This window comes from Microcaecilia unicolor, chromosome 1, assembly GCF_901765095.1.
Source record: "Microcaecilia unicolor chromosome 1, aMicUni1.1, whole genome shotgun sequence".
In the NCBI taxonomy this organism is placed as follows: domain Eukaryota; kingdom Metazoa; phylum Chordata; class Amphibia; order Gymnophiona; family Siphonopidae; genus Microcaecilia; species Microcaecilia unicolor.
In genome coordinates, this window is record NC_044031.1 from 523,486,320 (window position 1) to 523,508,096 (window position 21,777).

General features: G+C 46.3%; 1 protein-coding gene across 2 annotated transcripts in view; it reads left to right on the forward strand.

Annotated features, from left to right (window-relative positions):
* Positions 1 to 1,626: 1,626 nt before the first annotated feature.
* Positions 1,627 to 21,777, forward strand: part of PKIA (cAMP-dependent protein kinase inhibitor alpha) — a 57,534-nt gene continuing 37,383 nt past the window's right edge. Inside the window, exon 1 of one of the 2 annotated variants that reach the window (XM_030215754.1) lies at positions 1,627 to 1,846. The gene's annotated coding sequence lies outside the window, so the exon portion shown is untranslated. Of the gene's footprint in view, positions 1,847 to 13,209; positions 13,293 to 21,777 lie in introns of those variants that run through there. The other variant, XM_030215746.1, reaches the window with a different exon arrangement.

A 21,777-nucleotide genomic window follows, 5' to 3' on the forward strand; every position in this document is an offset into this window, starting at 1 on the left:
CACCAAGAATTGTTGCAGGAATTGAGATAGGAATTTGTGATACTTCAGGAGTCAGACAGCACACACCAGTATGAGAGAGAAATCTTCTTTATTTGCCAGCAAACAAAGCAGGACATCAGTTCTAGCTCTCTTCTCCTCTCTCTCAGCTCTCTGTGTCTTTGTCTCAGCTGCTTCTCTTCTTATGCTGTCTTCTCCTTCTTCTGTCTGTTCCTTCTGTCCTTCTCTTTCTTCTGAGCTCCTTCTGACGTAAACTGCTTCTGCTCCCACTTAAATAGGGTCCTAAGCCCTCCTCCTAGCCTAGCCTAGCCCAGCCCCCTTTACTCCCAATTGGTTAAGACATTGATTGGCTACCTTGCCTCAACCAATCATTACTTTTGAAATATCAGTTACATAGGTTCCAGACATCCTAAACTGACCTCTGACCTGGGGCCCCTTAAGCCAGACATTTGGTCTCCAGTCTCTTACATGTTATTATGATTGATTTCTCATATTCCTAGTCTGGTTCATACTAACTGCTAACTAAACTCTGGCATTCATTAAAGAGGTCAAAAGCCAATCTTAATTAATAGCATACATATCAGGTTATTACTTCCAAGACCATTCCTGCATTTTACCTATAATTAATCAAGGAGAAGAGAGCTGACTAGTTCTGACCTTTTTCACCTCTCAGCTCCATACACAGAACTAGCTAAGACCATAGTTAATTCAAAACACATGTTGATCTCCTCACAGCAGTCTTTGCTTGAAATGTCAGACAAAGAGTAATACAGGATTTAACAGACATTCTACATAGACACAAAACTTATTAATTTACACAGAATACAGCATATTCTAAAATAAGCATAATCAGATATATCTATATCTAAGCTATCTACATATTAAGCACTTCTAAATAGTATTTCAGCCTATTCTTAAACTACAATATGTCATATGTCTGGCTCGTGCCTGCTTACAAAACTATTCAGTAAGCCTAATAATTTACAGATGTGCCAGCTAGCATTGGTAATTCACAAGGGACAGAGTTTCATTTCTCACTGACCTTTCCTAACCTTAGCTCGGCCAAACTAGACTCTAATTAATTCCAGCCTGCATTCCTTCACTACTTTGCTGGCAGAGTGAAAAGAATTCAAACTTCAAGCTTTTAATATCATTTCTTATATATATATAATTATTTCTCAGAGTTAACACTTTCTTTGCCCATGGCTGCCTTACTACTACTTATCATTTCTATAGCGCTACTAGACGTACACAGCGCTGTACACTTGAACATGAAGAGACAGTCCCTGCTTGACAGAGCTTACTGTCTCTGCTTGCAAACTCATTTTTTTCCAGCTACAGTACAAACTAGTCCAACCACAACTCTCAAGTAACAACAATCCATCAATGACTATTTTTCACTCCCTCCCCACTCTAATATACCAGGTTTGGTTTCTTATCAAAATAAAAACTACACAGTAGGATGATTCCCGAATGGCATTAAAAACAAACTGAGCAAGTACTTTGTACTGTCCCAGTCCCACGCTTTGTTGAAATAAAAACGGTGTTTATTTGCCCTTTCTGCACGTGTGCTGTCCGGCATTTGACGTCGTCTTCTTTGGGAGGAGTCACGAATCAGGTGGGCGCGACTGGCGCGCGAGAAAAGAACGCGTTCTTAAGCAATCTGCGTGCAGATAGCAAATGTTTGCTCGGTGCGGGTTCCGACTAGTTTTGGTAGCGCGTGCCTGGTGGATCTCGAAGTGACAGCGTGTGCATTTGCAACCGTCACCAGAGCTGCCGGATGTGGAGGCGCGGAGCGCCGAGAAATAACCGTGTTCAGGCAGGTTCATAACGGGAAGAGAACCGAGAAGTAAGTGCAGCGAGTGAGCGAGGTGTGTGGAGGGGAGATGTACACTGAGAAGCAATTACCTAACCAAATGTAATTAGCACCGTCAGACTTTGTTGTGCGTAAGCCTGGGTTTGAGCCGTGGTGCAAGTTAAATGCTATTTTGTTTCTTTCTGGGGAGGCACTTAACTTGGGTAACTGGAACTGTGGAGGAATACAAACTGTTTGCGTGTTTTCTACTGCTTTGCACCCAAAAGGTGATCAAAAATGAATGATTAGTGGATTTTGGAATTTCTGAGGTCCCTTTGTCCTTCATTTGGTTTACATTTTATTTGCTGTCTTAAACGTAAACAAGGAAAACCAAGTAATGAGAGACCTGAATGTACTGTTTTTCAAGCAGTTTTGTTGTGTTGCCCAAACGGTTTTGAAAGTAGAGCCACACAATTTTGCATAGAGCTATAGAAAAATCATAGAGAAAGCACATGTAGAAAATAAAACTCTTTGAAATGGAGAAAATCCAGAAGAATCAATACATTACTTATGGTAAGTAGTTGCCATCTAATCCATTGTAAAAAAATAAAATTGCCTAGTTGAAATTAAATGGTAGAATGTTCCACATGAAATAATATCTAAAGGCAAGCCTAAAGCTGGCAGTTTTTTGTTAGGATGGTCCCTACTAGGCCATTCTCTGTTGCTAAGCAACAGCATCTTCTGTCTATGACTAAAAGCAGCCAATATAAACATATGGTTTCAGGAGAAACAAAGAAAAATAAATTGGCTAGAATCTAGAAATCTCAAGTACATAATGCAAAATTAATTGTGTGTAAGCAAAAGACTGTATGTAATTACATGTTGAGGCAATAATAATGAACATTTTTAATCAGTGGAATGGAAATAAGTGGTGAAATGTAAAGAGAGAGCATATGTTGAAGCTAGGATCAGCAGTTAAAGTGGGCTGCAATGGGACAAAAAGGCACAACTGGGAGTGCACACTTTTATTAAAGAAGGTGCACTATTTGCACAAAGTGCACACTCTTTCCCAAGGGATGCAAAAACTAGTAGTTGTGCGCAAACCATTGTGTCCATTGTCATAGGAGTCAACTTTTCAAAATGATTGGGGGGTGCTGAAATTTTTTTTTTACAGGTGGTGCATTCCCCCTCCTCCTCCCTCCGAGGTTCAGGCCCCCCTCCCTATGAGTTCCAAGTCCCCCTTCCTCTGAATTTTAAAAGAATTCTTACCTCGGGGTTACGGTGGCAGCAGCGGTGAAAAGCGTGCAGGTTTCCCTTTTCTCTCAGCTCTGGCCCCGCCGAGCCTGCACACTTTTCACCGCTGCTGTCGCCGTAACCCCGACGAGGTAAGATGATGACTTTTAAAATTCGGAGGGAGGGGGCCTGGAACTCGAAGGGAGGGAGGAAGGAGGGATGAAGGGAACTTCCGGTGGGTGAAATATTGGGGATGCTCGAGCACCCACGGAGTCAGCGCCTATGTCCATTGTGTATGCACGCCATCTCGAGAAATAGTGTGCATTTTTCTTATAGAAGGCACACTATATTTTCTAAGACTGTGCACTAGTTTGTGCATGTGCATCCCTTGGGAAAGAGTGTGCAGTATGTGCTGATAGTGTGTCTTCATTATGAAAAGTGCACTCTATGCATAGTGCTTACTCTTAACTGTGAATATTTGTTTTAAATGACTGCCCATTTCTACCATCAACATCCCCTCCTTTCTGTGGTTGGGGTGCCCCTTCCTCTGCCCAGAGTGTTATCTAGCCCATAGCCAGCTTTGAGTAAAGAAATGTTTCAAATAACAAGTGTGGAAGATAGGTGGACCATGGCTCATGGACTTCTTTCCAGGCCTTCAATGGGGCTTTGTGTGTGGCTTTCTCTTGAAGGACAGAGGGGTAGGGAGTGCTTGGTTTAACTTTATTCTCTCTCCAAATCATTCAAGTACGCAAATAACTAGATGTCATTCAAAACAGATTTCAAAGGATGAATGTTGTATCTGCATTGAATGTGTTCATGATTGGGAAAGTAGAGAAAAGAGGAGATACAATTTGAAAAGAGCAATTCCCTAATTATTATGTTTCACTATTAAAATTTCCATGCTGCAGAAGCAGATACTGCATGTCCTCTAGAAATGTACTGGCCCATGTTACTAGGGAACTGGTTTTTCTGGAGCCCTGTTCCAGTGTAGCCTATTTTCAAGTTTAATTTGTCTTTTTACTGGGTTTTTTTTTTTTATTTCTTTATATCAAATTTGGTCCCCTTCTGCTAGATTTTAGAAGAATTATTTTGCCTCCAGAGAGAGATTCTCAAATATTTGTATACTATTTCTATCCAACATCTGTCAGTTTGGAAAGAAGAAAAAGGTTCAGACTATATGGCAAGAAAAAGAGAAGTCTGACTTAGAATGGTAGACAGAATGTCAATTTTTTTGCAGTTGTTTGAATGGCACTGTACCTTTAACTCAAGAAGCATGAGCAATTCAACTAGGTTTAGTTGGGTTAGTCATGGATTGGAAATGTGGAGGCAGCGTTTGCAGTCCCTGGGAAAGTTGTAGTTATGGTCAGGGCTTTTTTGAGGGGATACTTGGGGGTACTGAGTACTGGCACCTTTTCCATTGTCTGCTAAAATTGACCCATGGACCCCAAGCTTTAATGAAAGAGCTCTGACTCTACACACCAATTTTGCCTCGTCATAAATTCTGTGACTGGTTGCAGGGTGCTAGCTATTGTGGGGTGGGTCCCTCAGTGATCACCCCACCCCTGAAGGGTGGCCTGGCATTTGAGTACTGGCACCTTTTTTTGCTAGAAAACATACTGGTTATGGTGCAGTGGTCACACTTCTGGCACTGTTATAAGATTCCAGAAGGAGTCAAAATGCTAAGGACTGTCAAAATAACAACTAGGTTAGGTGAGTTGGGAAGGAGTATAAAAATAGGGAAATATCACCAAATAGGTGCAAGTGAAGGCTCATGGCGCCATATTACAATCACAGTTCGGATTTTGCTGTACGACCAAAGGAGCAAGAAGAAACTGAAAGCTCCCTCCACTCCACCAAAATAAAAGGGTCAGGGATATAAGAAAAAGCAAATCTCCAAAAAATGGAGACATACACAGTTATGGCTGATCTGTAACATGAAGATTAAAGAGGGAAAAGCAACTGTCAGAGCATTGTAAGGAAACAGGACACATTAGTTTTTCAAGCCCAATATTTTCAGCATACATACATAACAAAAATGTATTGCTTCCTTGTCACTTGCAACAGATGAATCCAGGAACTAGTGGGTTAAGTCCACCTACTAGCAGGTGGAGATAGAGATAAACAAACTATAGGCAGTGATGCCAGACGGCCAGCTCCTTCCTCAGTTAGTATGTCTCTATCTCACAGGTGGTGGACAGCTTTTTCTTCAGCTCCTGGGCCCAAGGCGTCTGAGGGTGCTCCTGGGCCGGTGGCCAGTTTGAGCCGGGGGTGGCGGACTGGTGGGGTCCCCTTTGGCAGCATACGCAGCTGCTGGGTCCCTGCTGCACCTCAAATTCCTTCTGAACAGGCTTTTGCTGTTCCTTTCCTTTCCCTGTTTGTTTCTGCCTCCTCACTAAAAAAAAAAAAAAGAACCATAGAATTTAAGCACAGGGAAGTATGTTTTTGCTGAGAGCAGGTTTGTGTTGCTGCTGTCCAAGTCCTGTTTTCTGTTGCCTGCTTGTCTGAGCCTGCCTCGAAGTGGAGTCGGAGAGTTTTTTTCTTCGGCTCAGCTGTCAGTTCCCGAGCTTTCCCGGTCTGGGGTAAGTCCTGCTGGGTTCCTGTTCGGGGGTGGGCAATGGCAGCGGAGGCAGTAAAACACTGTTCCTGATGCAGGAAACGGCATTCAGCGGCGGGCCTTTGCAGCGCAGGGTGTGCTGATTTGGTGGGACTCGACGGAGCGTGCCCCCCCCCCCCCCCGAGAACATGCTTTCCTGCCCGGAGCCTGGCAATTCTCACGCCATTTTGCGATCTGTCACGGAGACGGCTCCGGTAGCTGGTAGGGGAGTCGGGGGGGGGGGGGCGTCAGGCACTGTGAGCGGTGGTGCAGGTGCCATGGCCACGACCTCCTTCGTTGCAGGGGAGGGGTTTTTGCCAGAGTTTATTTTGCTACTCCATCAGACGTTTTTTTGAAAAGGGCCTTGTCCCCCCCCCCCCCCCCTCACGTGGCTGCGACAGCTTCGGCCTTTGATCCTCTCAGGGGGTCTGGGGGTAGCCAAGAGATTTTGGGTTTTCCCCCAGAGGATTTCTCCTCCCTTAAAAAGCCTAGGTTTTGGGGGGAGTCTGAGGAGGGGTCCTGCATACAGTTGCCTGCAGCTCCCTCCGTGGTGGCTCTCTCAGAGCAGACAGGGGTAGAGGACGTGGAGGACAGTGTCCTCACTGACCAACCGGAGGACTCTTCCGCCATGAGGATTTTCCATAAGGAGGAGTTCTCCTCCTTTATCTCTCAGGTGCTGGAAGCCCTGAATATAGAGGACCCTGAGGTTGCAGCTTCTCAGACGGTCAACTCCAAGATGGCTAGTACCAGACAACCTTCTAAGGCCTTTCCAGTACATGAAGCATTGAGAAGTTGATTTTGGCCCAGTGGGCGGATCCGGATGGGGGTCTGAAAGTAGCCAGGGCTATGGCCAGGCGGTATCCGATTTCAGCGGACCGTTTAGTGCAGTTTGCTCTACCTAGGGTGGATGCCCTGATGACGGCGGTCACTAAGAAGATTACTCTTCCAGTGGAAGGTGGTGTGGAACTTAAAGATATGCAAGACAGAAGGCTAGAGGCCTCTTTAAAACATGCCTTTGAGGTGGCCGCTTTGACACTTCAAGCTTCTGTTTGTAGTTCTTATGCGGCTAGAGCTTGTCTCAGTTGGCTACATTCTGTCATGGATTCGATTTCGGAGTCTGATATACCGGGAACTCCTCAGATGTCGCTGATGGATATTGGGCTGGCATACTTGGCGGATGCCTTGTATGATTTGGTCCGTGCTTCGGCCAAACTCATGGCCTTGATCGTTTCCTCTCGGCATCTTCTGTGGCTCGGTCATTGGGCCGCAGATATGGCCTCTAAGCAACGGCTCATTAAATTGACTTTCCGAGGGAAATTGCTTTTTGGGGAAGACCTAGAAAAGATTGTTAAAGATTTGGGGGGTTCCAAATCTCAGCGTCTTCCGGAGGATAGACCCAAGTCTACTTCCAGGCAGGGAGCCTCGAGGTCACGTTTCAGAGAGACGCGGTGGTCCAATGCAGCCTTTCAGCATCCTCGTTTTGGGCAGCGTTCATCCTTTCGCAATGAGAAGCATTCGGCTGGACCCCCTCTCGTCAGGGGGCTCCTTCTTGGGCCTCTCAATGATGGGGCGCAGGTCCACTCGGGAGGAGAGCAGATCGGTGGTTGGCTTTCTCTGTTTCTTCCAGAGTGGGCCAGAATTACTTCGGACCAGTGGGTCCTCGATGTGGTGCAAAAAAGTGGGAAAATGTGGGATGCAAATGTAACAAATAAGTTACAAGCTAGAATTCTTCTCTCCCGTCACAGACTTTTTTCTGGAGTCCCGCTGTGTATCGTGGGCCAAGAGGACAGCAGTTCTGCAGTGTTTGCGAGACCTGGTAAGGATAGGGGCTATTGTGCCTGTTCCTCCTCTCGAAAGGTGCACAGATCGGTACTCCATCTTCTTTGTGGTTCTAAAGAAGGGAGGGGCTTTTCGGCCTATTCTCGATCTCAGAAAAGTAGACCAGTTTTTGCGGGTTCGTCACTTCCGCTTGGAGACATTAATGGCAGTTATTGCTGCTGTTCAACCAGGTGAGTTTTTGACGGCTCTCGATGTGAGGGAAGCTTACCTGCACATTCCCATTTGGCAACCCCATCAGAGATTTCTCAGATTTGCAGTGCTGGGTCAGCACTTCCAGTTTCGGGCCCGCCCTTTTGGAATGGCCACTGCCCCACACACTTTTTCCAAGGTCATTGTGGTGGTGGTGGCGGCAGCGTTCCTGCGGAAGGAGGGGATTCGAGTGCATCCATATCTCGACGCCTGGCTGATTCGGGCGACGACAGCAGAGGAGAGTCGAGTGGTCACCGACTGAGTGATTGCGGTGTTGCAATCCTCAGGTTGGGTGGTCAATATGGACAAGAGTCATCTGGTTCCTGTTCAGAGTCTGGAGTATCTTGGAGTGCAATTCGATACGAAGCGGGGGAAGGTGTTTCTCCCCGAGGGGTGAGGAATCAAATTGCTTTCTCAGGGACGGACCTTATTGAGTTGTTGCGCTCCCTGAGTGTGGGACTATGTTCAGCTCCTCAGTTCCATGACGTCAACCTTGGAGGTCATTCCATGGGCAAGGGCTCACATGCGGCCTCTTCAGAATTTCCTTTTGAGCAGATGGTCGCCGATGTCGCTGGATTATCAACGACGCCTTCCTTGGTCGAGTTGGGCCAGGGACAGTCTCCCGTGGTGGCTCCAGTTACCAATTTGCAGGAGGGTGTTTCTCTGGCGTCTCCCAATTGGGTGGTAGTCATGACGGATGCCAGCCTTGCGGACTGGGGAACCCAGTGTCTTCATCTAGTAGCCCAGGGATCGTGGACCCCTCTCGAAGTGACTTGGCCAATAAATCGTCTGGAGTTGCGAGCAGTCGTGAATGCACTGCGGAGTTTTCAGGACCTTCTGCGGGGGCAGGTGGTTCGTGTATTCTCGGACAACACCACAACGGTGGCCTACATCAATCGGCAGGGGGGCACTCGCAGTCTTCCCTTGGCAGTGGGAGCGTCTTGTCTTCTAGTATGGGTGGAAGCGCATGTTCAGGGTCTGTCAGCAGCGCACATTGCAGGTCAAGACAATGTTCAAGCGGATTTTCTCAGCCAGACTTGGACGCAGTGGAATGGACGCTGTCGGACTCGGCTTTTTGGCTGATCTGTCAACGTTGGGGAAGACCAGTAATGGATCTCATGGCCATGGCTTGCAATGCCAAAGTTCCCCAGTTCTTCAGCCGCAAACGGCAGCCAGGATCTGCAGGATTGGAATCTCTTCTCCAGCCATGGCTGGAACAACAGCTACTGTATGTTTTTCCTCCGTAGCCTCTGATAGGGAGAGTTCTTTGCTGCATAGGGCGGCATCGGGGGCCAGTCGTTCTAGTGGCCCCAGACTGGCCCGACGGCCGTGGTATGCGGATCTCATTAGATCACTCTCAGAGCCACCATTGTGATTTTCCGGTGACTCCCGATCTGCTGCATCAAGGGCCAGTTCAGATGGAAAATCCCTCCCGCTTTGGTCTTACGGCCTGGCTATTGAGAGTCACCAGTTGAGGAAGAAGGGATTTTCAGGACCAGTCATTTCCACTCTTTTGGGGGCATGGAAGCACTCTACTTCAGCAGCATACACGCGAGTGTGGAAAGCTTTCTCAGCATGGTGTGCTTTGCGTGCTGAATCGCCTTTTCGGGCGGACATTCCGGTTATTCTGGAGTTCCTTCAGCATGGTCTTCAAAAGGGATTGGCATATATTTCCCTTCAAGTGCAGGTGGCCGCGCTAGCTTGTTTTAGGGGCAAACTGGATGGTTCCTCTTTAGCAGCTCACTCTGATGTGGTCCATTTCCTACGCCGGGCTTTTTGGCTTTGGCCTCCTCTGCGGCAGCTGTGTCCGGCGTGGCATTTGAGTGTGGTACTGCGAGCCCTCCAGGCCCCACCATTTGAGCCGTTGAATAAGGTTTCTGAGAAGGATCTAGCGCTTAAGACAGTGCTTTTGGTGGCCATTGCTTCAGCTAGGAGGATTTCTGAAATTCAGGCTTTGTCTTGGAGATCTTTTTGCAGTTTTCTGAAGCAGGGGTGTCGATCCGGACGGTGCCGTCATTTTTACCTAAAGTGGTTTCAGCTTTCCATGTCAATCAGGCGGTTTATCTTCCGTCTTTTCAAAGAGAGGATTATCCGGGGGAGTTTGCCTCGCTGCGTTTCCTGGACGTGCGGAGAGCCTTGTTTCGGTACTTGCAGATCTCTAACGCGTTTTGACGCTCGGATCATCTCTTTGTGCTCTTGTCGGGATCGAAAAGAGGTGAGGCTGCTTCTAAGGCTTCCATTGCTGGCTGGATTAGGGAAGCCATTGGAGCGGCATATCTGCTACAAGGGCTGGCGTCTCCAGTGGCCCTGAAGGCGCATTCTACTCGGGCACAGGTGGCTTCTTGGGCGGAGGCGGAGGCCTTATCTCTGGAAGAGATTTGTCGGGCGGCTACTTGGGCATCCCGTCATACTTTTGCAAAGCATTACAGGCTAGATGTGTCTGCTTGGGAGGATGCGAGTTTTTGGGCGTGAGTGTTGGGGTGGAGAGCGTCGGCTTCCCACCCTACTTAAGGAATGCTTTGGTACATCCCACTAGTTCCTGGATTCATCTGCTGCAAGTGACAAGGAAGGTAAAATTATGTCTTACCTGATAATTTTCTTTCTTTTAACGCAGTAGATGAATCCAGGATCCCTCCCTAGTTCAGCCGACGTTTTTTTCATTTCCCGCGCAGTGTAGCTATTTTTTCCTTCCGGGTTCTTTTTTGCAGAGTTCAGACAGATATGGGAACATGGAAAGGATTCCGATTTCTGGATCAAGTTGCAGTTATTTTGACGTTCTTATTTGGTTCTCTGTTTTTCATAGTGAGGATGGTTTCTGGTGGTTGTTGGTTTCATATTTTTGGCCTTGGCAAATGCTTACGAATGACATACTAACTGAGGGAGGAGCTGGCCGTCTGGCATCGCTGCCTTTAGTTTGTTTATCTCTATCTTCACCTGCTGGTAGGCGGACTTAACCCACTAGTTCCTGGATTCATCTGCTGCGTTAAAGGAAAGAAAATTATCAGGTAAGACATAATTTTAACATACCAGCCTTCATTGAGTAGGCGATGTTGTCACAGAGAGGACTTGTATGGTCAAAAGAAACAAACTGAAATTACCACTAAGTTTTCTTTAAACTTAGAAAACAAAAGAAGGCACACATGGGTATGTTTGTTATATAATAACATAGATGATGATAGATAAAGACCTGAATGGTCCATCTAGTCTGCCCAACAAGATAAACTCATAGCTTATAGTATGATGTGATTATTACTTATTCATACTTGATCTGGTCTGTCTTTGCCATTTTCAGAGCACAAACCATAGAAAATTGCTTGGCATTGGCCTTCTTCCCCAACTACTGGAGTGGCCGTTGAAGCCCATCCAAATCTGTCCAGCCATGATTAGGGCACTGGCCTTATTACCCAACTAATGGAGCTGACATCTAAGCACTGCTGACTTTGTTTTGAATCTGTTCTCTTTCCATACAGGAAATCCCACAGAGTTTTGTATACCGTTATTGAGGAGTAGCCTAGTGGTTAGTGCAGCAGACTTTGATCCTGGGGAACTGGGTCTGATTTCCCACTGCAGCTCCTTGGGACTCTGGGCAAGTCATTTAACCTCCATTCTTTAGTGTCCCTACGGACTGGCCCAGATTGTGACGGGTTGTGCACGCGCCTTCCAGCAGGTGGAGACTGAGAATTCTGAATCTACAGAGTGAGCCAATAAGAGCCCGTGCTAGGTAGAGAAAGATCCAGTAATCTCAATTCCAGCAGGTGGAAGGTTGTGAGCCATTCAGTCTCTCTGTTTCTTGCCAAGATTTTTCTTCTTGGCATTTGTGAGTACTTTCATTTCTTCTGTGCTCCTGGGGTATTTGCTGACCTGTTCATTTGAGACTGAGGTCCGCGGGGATCTATTCTAGCCTCGGGGTTGTCACACCCGGGTGGCCGGGTCCCTCCCCCCCAGATCCTCCCTTCTACAGCGTTTGTATTTGCTGTGCTATGAATTGCCTTAGCCTCTTCAAGGGAAGAGTGACTAGACAGGGAGAGGCAGCCGATTAAAAAAACAAACAAACAAAAAAACCACAGGGAAGTTATTATAAATCACTTTGAAGTCAGAGAGTAGTGTTTTCTTGCCTCTATGGTACAGAATAGGCGGGCATACCGGTTCTCCTGTGTCTGTTTTGTTGGCTGTCATCTCCTTTGCTTCCCTTCGGCGTTATCAGTAAAAAAAAAAAAAAGAGAGAGCACGCGGCTTTACTGTGATGGCTGAGAAGCTTCGCCGGTGCTCTGTTTGTCAGCGCTGCGGTTTAGGCACGAACGGCTCTTGCAAGTAATGCACAGCCGTTATTCAGCTGGGCCGGTTTCTTCGGTGGCGATAGCGGTGGTGCTTTCATTGGGGGGTGGCTAAGACACGGCGGTAGAGAAGGAGAGTTCGGCGGTCCCGATTTCAGCAGGAGCCGCAGCCATCTTGTCTGCTCCAGCGGGGCAGACAGAGCAGTTTGTTTCTCTGCCAGCTCTTTCAAGTCAGTCACCTTCGGATGCCTTTGATCTCTTCCCTGCAGGGTCGGTAGGGGGCTTCCCCCCCAGAATTCGTACTGCACATGTACAAGTCTTTCCTTTTGCAGCAATCTAAGCCTTCTCCTGTCTCTGCAGGTAAGAGACCTGCAGTAGGACAGCTTGTGGCTGCTAAGAAACCTAGAGAGTCTGGTGTTTTGGAGGACAACTTTGTGCCTGACCCAGATCAAGAGATGCCAGACTTAGAGGAGCAGGAAGCTTCTCAGGTGATTTAGAGGAGGACGCCAGACAGGGGGACTTGGGGTCGGATCCCTTTGTTCCTGGAGAAGATCAGTCTGTTCTTAGGATTTTTCATAAGGAAGATTTGCAGGAATTGATTTCTTTGGTCTCCTCTACCTTACATTTTGAGGAGGAGGAGTTGCCTGCCCCAGAGCCCCGTAAGATGGACCTCTTAATAAAAGGAGTTCGCAAGCCAGGTAAATCTTTTCCCATGCAACAGGATATCAGAGATGTCATTCAGGCGCAGTTGGACGTCCCTGATTCGGCCTTCAGGCTGGCTAAGTCTACGGTCCATCTCTGTCCAGTTCCTGATGCGGACAAGTCTCTTTTGAAGCCACCGGTGGTGGATGCTGTGGTCTCAACTGTCACTAAGCGAAACACAGTCCCTGTGGATGGGGGCACACCGTCCACCGATGTCTCGTGAGATTGCCTCTGGAGGTTGCAGGATTCAGGGACAGGTATAAATAAATTTTGCCTTTATAAAATTATGTGCTATTTATATGCATAAATTAATGCACCCATTACTGTTCCTAGAATTAGATGCATGGAAACAAAATATACTGCTAAACATGTTTAAGCCTGAAAACCCCAGTTAGTTAAAAAATGCAGCAGCCTTTTCCTTATAAATAGGCTCTGTGTAATTGGATAGAAAAATAAGAGTGTATTGTACAGATAATTCTGTGGCCTCTTTTTGTTTATTGGCAAAAACTCTACTTACTGGGACAGCTGTCTCAATGTAAGGCAAGTTGATGACATTGCAAACCAAAAATAGCAAAGCTGTTTTGGATGCTGGGAACTGTCAGTGTGAATATGTATGTACCCAGCCTGAGGCCTTCTATAGAAGGATTTTTATAAAACCCAATAAAAAGCAGTAAGTCAGTTTTATTTTATTTTAGGATTGTATGAAACACAATCTTTGCTTTGTATTTCGATCAGTGATAATTGTTTTTAGTTTGTTGAATAACTGGTTTTTAATTTTTGTTTTTGCTATTACCTGGGGTGATTTTTTTTTAGTTTGTGGCATGTAAACTATATTCTGTTCAGTATAATTTTCTAAAATTCCTACAGATAGAGTAAAACAAAATTCTATAGTAAACATATTTTCCTTTGTTAACAAATAAGCAGAAAGTGCAGTTTATATGGAATAAGATGTTTGACTTAGTATTATGGAGAGACGGATGTTACATTTGCTGATGATTAAAACAACTGTACATTTATGCTACACATTTAGGCTAAAATAGAATTAAGTATTGAGGAATATTATATACTGTTTATGGCATGTACTTATAGTTGCAGGGATAAGGCAAAGAGTAATGGGATTTGGTATAACACCTTTCTGTGGAATAATCAAAGTGGTTTATATTTATTATATGCAGGCATTTTCTCTATTGCTATTGCTAATCTTAAGTTTTTTTTGTACTTGGGGCAATGGAGGGTTAAATGACTTGCTCAGTCACAAGAAGCTGCAGTGGGAATTAGGGCTGTACCAAATATTCGTATTTGATTCAGTTGGGCCCAAATAACATTATTCGTATTCAGCCAAATAGTGATTTAAATTCAAATATGAATAATCGGTGATCTACTGTGCTAAATCCTACTGAAATAAACATTTGATCTCTGGTTTCACATTGCTTCTTTTATTATTTTGTTATATTAAAGATCAGTGCCCATTATTTGTATTCAGTATTTGGCTAAATAATATTTTTCATTCTCCGAGGATAAGCAGGCCATATTATTCTCATATGTGGGTGACATCATCTATGTCGCCCGGTGCAGAACGCTTTTTCAGCATAGTACAGCTTTAAGAGCATGCAACTTTGAGTGTCTCCACTGTGCATGCGTGAGTGCCTTCCTGCTCCCTGCAAGAGCACAGGACCACCAGTCTATCTTCATTCACTGTGAGGAGAGAATGTGCTGGTATGTTACTGCTTTTTGAACTCTTTTGTGCCTTCCCTTCATGTATTTTTTTTTTGCCCGATTTTGCCTTTTTTTTTTTTTCAGGAGATTTTCCTTCCCTCCTCTTTACAGTTTTTAGTTATTTTTCCCTCACTTTTAATTTTCTTTTTTTTCCGTGCTCACGAGGCCCACTTAGGCCTGAGCTTCAGTCGGGATTTCCCCCCTCCTTTTTTCTTGGTGATTTGCTCCTTTTTCTATCACCATCGAGTTGTATGATTTGGCCACAGCTGTTTTTCCTTCTATGTCATCAAAGGTTCCCAGTGGCTTGAAGCGCTGTGCTCGGTGCAATCGGACCATTTCTAGAACGGACACCCATTCCTGGTGTCTCCAGTGTTTGGGGCCTGAACATAACCCTACCAGCTATCTTCTTTGCCTGTGTATGCAGAAAAGAACACAGCTGTCCAGAGATGCTCAGAGAGAGAGAAAAGTTTTTGAGCCTGGTCCAAATTGTCAGCGTTGGCACTTGCACCAGCATCAGGTGCATCGGTCCCTATGGCTGCTAGACCCATATCCGACACTGGGAGTGGACATGCACTGAGCAGGTTTCCGCTTGCCTCAATGCTGTCTGCTGTGTAGGGCCCCCGGGGCCAGTCAGCATTGGACCCAAAACTGAGGAGGTGTGAGGATTTGACATCATCCTCATTGGCGTTGCTAGTGCATCGGTCTCTATGGCTGCTAGACCCATGTCCAGCACTGGGAGTGGATGTGCACTGAACAGGTTTCCACTTGCCTCGACGCCGTCTGCTGTGTAGGGCCCCCGGAACCAGTCAGTATCGGACCCAAAAATGAAGAGGTGTGAGGATTTGACATCATCGTCATTGATGTTGGCACCGGGCCAAAGCCAAAAAGCCCAAGCATCAATCCTCTTTGACTCATGTTGCTGGGAGCACCAGAGCACCAAGGGATCCGGTCCCTGAGCAATGTCGACACCAGGAGGAGTGCTCCCCCCTCCATCGAGGAGGTACCGATGCTGGGGTCTCCATGTAGCCGGGACCAGGTACCTGATTCGACACCAGGAGTTCAACAGCCTGTCTCTGAACCGATGCCCCAGCCTTTCCCGATGTCGGCCCTTGAAGAGCGTATCCAGGCCATATTCCAGGAGCAGTGGGGCATCCTGCAGCAGAGTGGATTGGCATCAGGGGTGCTTATGCCAGCCATTCCTTTTTCTGCTGCTTCACAAGGCCCTCAGCCTGTGGCGAGGTCACTGACGCCAGCCCGCCCATACAGGTGGAGCTTACATCTTGACGCTGCTCCAGGTAAGGACCAAATTCCTCACACTTGAGGCAGGCTTGGTCTCAGCTCTTCTATGAGGTGTTCTTTGCTGACACTGATACGGAGCGCTCATGGGTGTCTGCTGAGGACCCTAGGTACTTCTTGGAGGAGGACTACAGTTCCCTTAGCGTTGCAAGATTTCCACAAAGGATAAGTATGCCAGCTTTGCATTTTTTGTTTCAATATACAGGAATTTCAATTAAGTGCACTAATTTTAGAAGGAAGCCCATTGATGTTGGTCGGGCTGAGCAATTCTGGTAAATATAAAGGTTTTTGGTTTTCTTGTTTCACTTTTGGGCTAGATGCATAAGCTTTTAATAGGAAAACATTTTTGATTCTCTATTTTATGTAGAAATCCTATGTGTATTTGGGGCCATACCTTTGGAATTCCCTACCCCCTTTATCTTCATACTGAACTGTCCCATCAAAAAGTTAAATATTTTTTATTTCAGTTAACCTACAGGTAATGCTGCTCTCCCTTTTCTTATCCTTTTTTACCTGCCCTTTCTCTCCCTCTTTTATTTGTATTTTTTCTCTTTTGTCCCCAGCTCTTCTTAGATTATTTTTCATTGCTCCTTTTTCTTTTCATTGTTTTTAAAATTGGTATCCCATCTGATCCCTCTCCACCAGAGGTGGAAGTCTCCACTTAAGAGCTTCTCCTTCCCAGCTTTTGTCATGGAAATGGCAGCTGCCTCCCCAAGAAAATTGATACCATGTATTGGATCCAGAGTCCCCCTGGGTTTGATAGGCTGCAGTTGACTCATCATTCCCTGGTGGTGGAATCCACATTCAAATGAGCCAGAAGTTCCAGAAACTTTTGCTTCGGCTCCCCCAGACAGAGAAGCTCAAACTCTGGACTCCTTTGATTAGAAGATGTATCAGGTTTCAATGCTCACCTCCCATATACAGTCAAACCTTCTGAACACAAGACTCTACTTGCGGAACCTGATGTTCAGTATGACTGACTTGGCAGATTCTGTCCCGCTGGAGCAGGCCAAATCGCTTCGCCAGCTGGCCAAATAGCAGAAGGTGTGCCGTAAATTCCTGGCCAGGGGCAGTTAACGATACTTTTGATGTGGCATCCAGGATTTCTGCCCAAAGTATAGCAATGCAGATACTCTCATGACTGCATGTCTCTGACTTGGACACAGTGGTCCAGAGTTTGGCGGATGCCACGTACTGGGGGATAACCTTTTTGAAGAGAAGGTGGAGGAGGTCGTGGACCTCATGAAGAAGCAAACTGATACCATTGATATTTTCTCCCAGCGGACACCTTCTGCAACCTTCTCATCAAGGAGGTTTTTGGGCAAGTCACAGAGAGGTTCCTACTACTCAGGCATAGGTACATGCCATCTTCTTGTCCTCCTCAGCAGCCTCAGTCCTAGCACGCACCTTCTTGTCAACAGCATGCACCTAAGGCCTAGCAAGCTCCCAGTCAAAACGGGGGACAAGTTTTTGACTGGCTCCAGCAGAGCAGAGCCAGCTTAAAGGTTGACCATGCTGGACGATCTACTAGTTGGATGGGGTTGGGGAGGCTGAGGCTGAGTTTTTTTTTTCCAAGAAAGGTGGTTCCTTGTAACCTCCTACCGGTGAGTTCTCCAAATATTCTGTCTCGGTTACACCCTGCTTTGGCATCAGAGACCACCAGATTGCCCTCCAAGAACATCTTGCATCAGTTCTCATCACAAGGAAGTACTGACAGAGGAAGTCTCCACCCTTCTGAAGGCCCATGTGGTCAAACCCGTTCCACCAGGGAAAGAAGAGAAGGGATTCTATTCCAGGTATTTCCTTGTCCTAATAAAGACAGGAAGGGGGGGATGTGTCCCATCCTAGACCTAAGGGCCCTGAACAAATTCCTAGTCAAAGAAAATTTCAGGATGGCTTCCCTGGGCACCCTTTTTCTGATGATTTAGGCTCAAGATTGGCTATGCTGTCTGGACTTAAAGGATGCCTACACTCATATCCCAATACTTCCTGTGGCCTGGAAGTATCTCAGATTTCAGGTGGGAATACATCATTTTCAATACTGTGTGTTGCCATTTGGCCTCTTAGCTCCCAGGGTTTTCACCTAATGTCTAGCAGTAGTCGCAGCATTGCTACGCAGATTGGGAGTCCATGTTTTTCCCTACCTGAATGATTGACTGGTTAAGAGCACATTGAAGAAAGGTGCTTGGGAGTCCATACGGAGAACTCTTTGGGTGCTAGAGCTATTGGGGTTCGTTTTAAACTACCCCAAGTCCCATCTGCTGCTGGTTCAGCAGTTGGAGTTCATTGGTGCCCTGCTAGACAAGCAGCAGGTGTCTGCCTTTCTCCCTGTTCCGAGGGTGGACCTCAGGTTCAAGCCAGCCAGCAGGTCACAGCACAGCAGATGTTGAGGTTACTAGGCCACATGACCTCCACTATGCATGTCACATGAGGACTACCCAGTGGACCCTAGAGTGTCATCCGGGTAACACCAGATTTGATTCAGTCCCTTCTCTGGTGGACAATTTATTCCACTTTGACTGTGGGACTTCCATTCCAAATTCCTCAGCCCCTAAAGGTGCTGGTGATGGATGCATTCCACGTGGGGTGGGGAGCTCACTTGGATGGGCTTCACACTCAGGATGCTTGGTCAGCTTAGGAGACAGGTTCTTCAGATCAGCCTTCTGGAGCTGAGGGTAATCTGGATGCACTAAAGGCTTTCAGAGATTGGCTGTACAACCAAATTGTGCTCCTTCAAATGGGCAATCGGGATGCAAGTATTACACCGACAGACCAGTTGAATGTAGCAATGGGATGTCCAGAAAAGGATGGTTGTCAGAACCACATACCTGGTGGGCAAATCCAACACTGTGACAGACTGAGCAGGGTCATGCCAACCGCACGAGTGGTCAATCTGCATGGGTGTTGCCTGTAAGATCTTCAGAGTGTGGGACACCTCCTTGGTGGATCTCTTTCCTTTCAATCACAAAGTTCCTCGGTACTGTTCCATACTTGGGGCACATGACAGACTAGCGTTGGATGCCTTCTTCCTCAATTGGGGGAACAGCCTTCGGTTTGCGTATCCTCCCATCCCTCTCATGAGGAAGATTTTGCTGAAACAAAGGCAAGACTGGAGAACTGCGATCCTGATAGCCCCATATTGGCCCAGGCAGATCTAGTTCCCTCTTCTTCAGGAGTTCTTCTCCAAAGAACCTCGGAGATTGGAGTGTTTTCCAACCCTCATAAAGCAGAGCGAGAGATGTCTTCTACATCCCAACCTCCAGTCCCTGGCTCTCACAGCCTGGATGTTGAGAGCTTAGAATTTTGCATCTTCCTCCAGGGTCTTGCTGGCTTCCAGGAAAGATTCCACCAAAAGGTGTTATTCTTTCAAATGATCCTGGTTGCTGTTTGGTTTGAGTACAAGGTCCTAGATCCTCTTTCTTGCCCTACACAGACCTTGCTTGAATACTTTCTGCAACTCTCTCAGGTCTGGTCTTAAGACCAACGCCGTAAGGGTTCATCATAGTGCAATTAGTGCTTACCATCACTGTGTGGAACGTAAGCCCATCTCTGGTTGTTCACTTCATGAGAGGTTTGCTGTTGTCAAAGCCCCCTGTCAGACCTCCGCCTGTGTCATGGGACCTCAACATCGTCCTCAGCCAGCTGTTGAAAGCTGCTTGATTCCTGTCTGAAGTACTTGACATGGAAGGTCTTGATTTTTGGTGGCTGTTACTTCTGCGCACAGGGTCATTGAGCTTCAGGCCTTAGTGGCTGATCCATCTTACACAAAATTTCATCCTAACAGAGTAGTTCTCATGTACCCTAAGTTCCTGCCTAAGGTTATGTCGAAATTCTATCCAAATCAGTCTATTGTCCATCCAACATTTTTTTCCCAAGCCTCCTGGCCATCCTGGCAAAAGCATACTGCACATCTTGGACTGCAAGCAAGCACTGGCCTTTTACCTGGAGCGGACTAGGCCCTATAGACAATCCACCCAGATTTTCTTTTCTTTTGATCCAAACAGTATGAGGGTCACTATCGGGAAATGCACCATCTCCAGTTGGCTGGCAGATTGCATTTCTTTCATTTATGCCTAGGCTGGATTGACTCTTGAGGGTCATATTTAGTCTCATAATGTCAGAGCCATGGCAGCGTTGATAGCCCACTTGCAGTCAGCCTCTATAAGAAATTTGCAAGGTTGCCATGTGGTCTTCAGTTCACACATTCATATCTGACTATTGCCTTGAGCAAGATACCCGACGCGATTGTCGGTTTGGACAGACAGTTTTACAGAATTTATTTGGGGTCTAGAATCCAACTCCACCCTCCTAGGCTCGTTTTGTTCTGTTCCTGGCTATACTTTCACTCAGTATGTATATAGTTTCAGGTTAATCGCTATTTCAACTCATCGTTGTGAGTATCAGTTGTCCTACTGTTGTTGTTGTTTTTGGTGAGCCTGGTAGCTAGAGATTCCCACATGTGAGAGTAATATGGCCTGCTTGTCCTCGGAGAATGCAAAAATACTTACCTGTAGCAGGTATTCTCCGAGGACATCAGGCCATTCATTCTCAGATACCCTCCCACCTCCCCTTGGAGTTGTCTCTTATAGCTATTGTACTGTACTGGTGGACCCGCTCTCTCATGGTAGGCTGGAAGGCACACATGCATGCACAGTGGGGATGCTGTTGCGCGCTCTTAAGCTGTACTATGCTGTCAAAGTGTTCCTCATTGGGCAACGTGGATGACGTCACCCTTGCGTGAGAATTAATGGCCTGCTGTCCTCGGAGAATACCTGCTTTCAGGTAAGTATTTTCACTTTATTTGTATTCAGACGAATAGTAAAATATGCTATTTGGTACAGCTCTATTGGGAATTGAACCCAGTTCCTCAGCTTCCCAACCCACTGCACTAACTAGTAGGCTACGCCACAAATTTTGCTCTTAAAAGAAAATGGAGATTGTTCCTCCTTGGTAGTCTTCTTTCAATCCTCTCTTGCTCTTTGATTTTGTCATGTCAAAGAGCAGTAACGATCTGCCAAACCTGCATAGCTAGACCCAGGAGTCAACTGAAACAACTACAAATGGAGAGTAAAATTGAGGACAATGACTTGCTCTTGTTTTTCCTTTGAAATTGATTTTAAGTAAACAGTTCATATTGATACTTAGAAGTACAAGATACATGTATTGACGTAATCTTAGCCTTGTTAGCATACCATAGCCACCATCTTTTATGCTTTCACAAGTTTGTTTCTTGGGCTTTTACAATTCTTTGATAACAAAAAGCTTAAGCTAGGGGTCCCGAAACCTGTGTTGGGGGACCCCAGACAGTCAGGTTTTCAGGATATCAACAATGAATATTAATGAGATTTTGTATACACTGCTTCCTTGGTATTCAAATCTATCTCATGCATATTCGTTGTGGAAATCCTGAAAGACTGTGTGTTGTTGTCCCATTCCCCCCCCCCCCCCCCCCCCCCCAAGAAAGGTTTGGGAACCTCTGGCTTAAGTAGTAGCAAGTACAGCCATCCATTATCTTCACATAACTTTAGACTTTTATTTTCAAAGTGTGTGTTTTTTGCAAAAGACAGTTAAGGATAGAAAAATTTGATTCATTTCTTATCCTGCTAGTCTAGTCCAAACCAATGGATTGTGCCATCCTACCAGCAGGTAGAGGCAGAGAAACTGAAACTTCCATTGTGTCCCCAGATCAATCCAGAGACTTGTGGGTTATGTCCCTCCACTAGCAGGTTAGATAGAGAGAACATGAAGTTCGCCCCTAGAGGGCATGTGCAGCTAGCCTAACTTCAGTATTCTCTCTATCTAGCAAGTGAAGAGACATATTGTGCAGCTCTGCAGTGATTTGGCTCCTATCCCGTTCCCTCAGGGGTTGTTAAGCTTATGTTGGGGTTACACCTGGTGGTGCCAGGTCCCTACCCGTCTCCCCCACCAGCCTGTCTGCTTCCTCAGGGAGTTAGTTCTGTCGGTGTTTCTCTCCTGCCTCTTGAGGGAAAAAAAAGATACAGAACGGAGATCCCTAAAATTAAAGCAGCGATTCCTGGCTCCAGACTTCAGAGGTATGTGAGCGCTAGACGGGGAAGCAGGCTTTGGCCCGATGTCGGCATCAGAAACCATCAAGAGGTGTTCGCGCTGTGGTGCGCATAAGA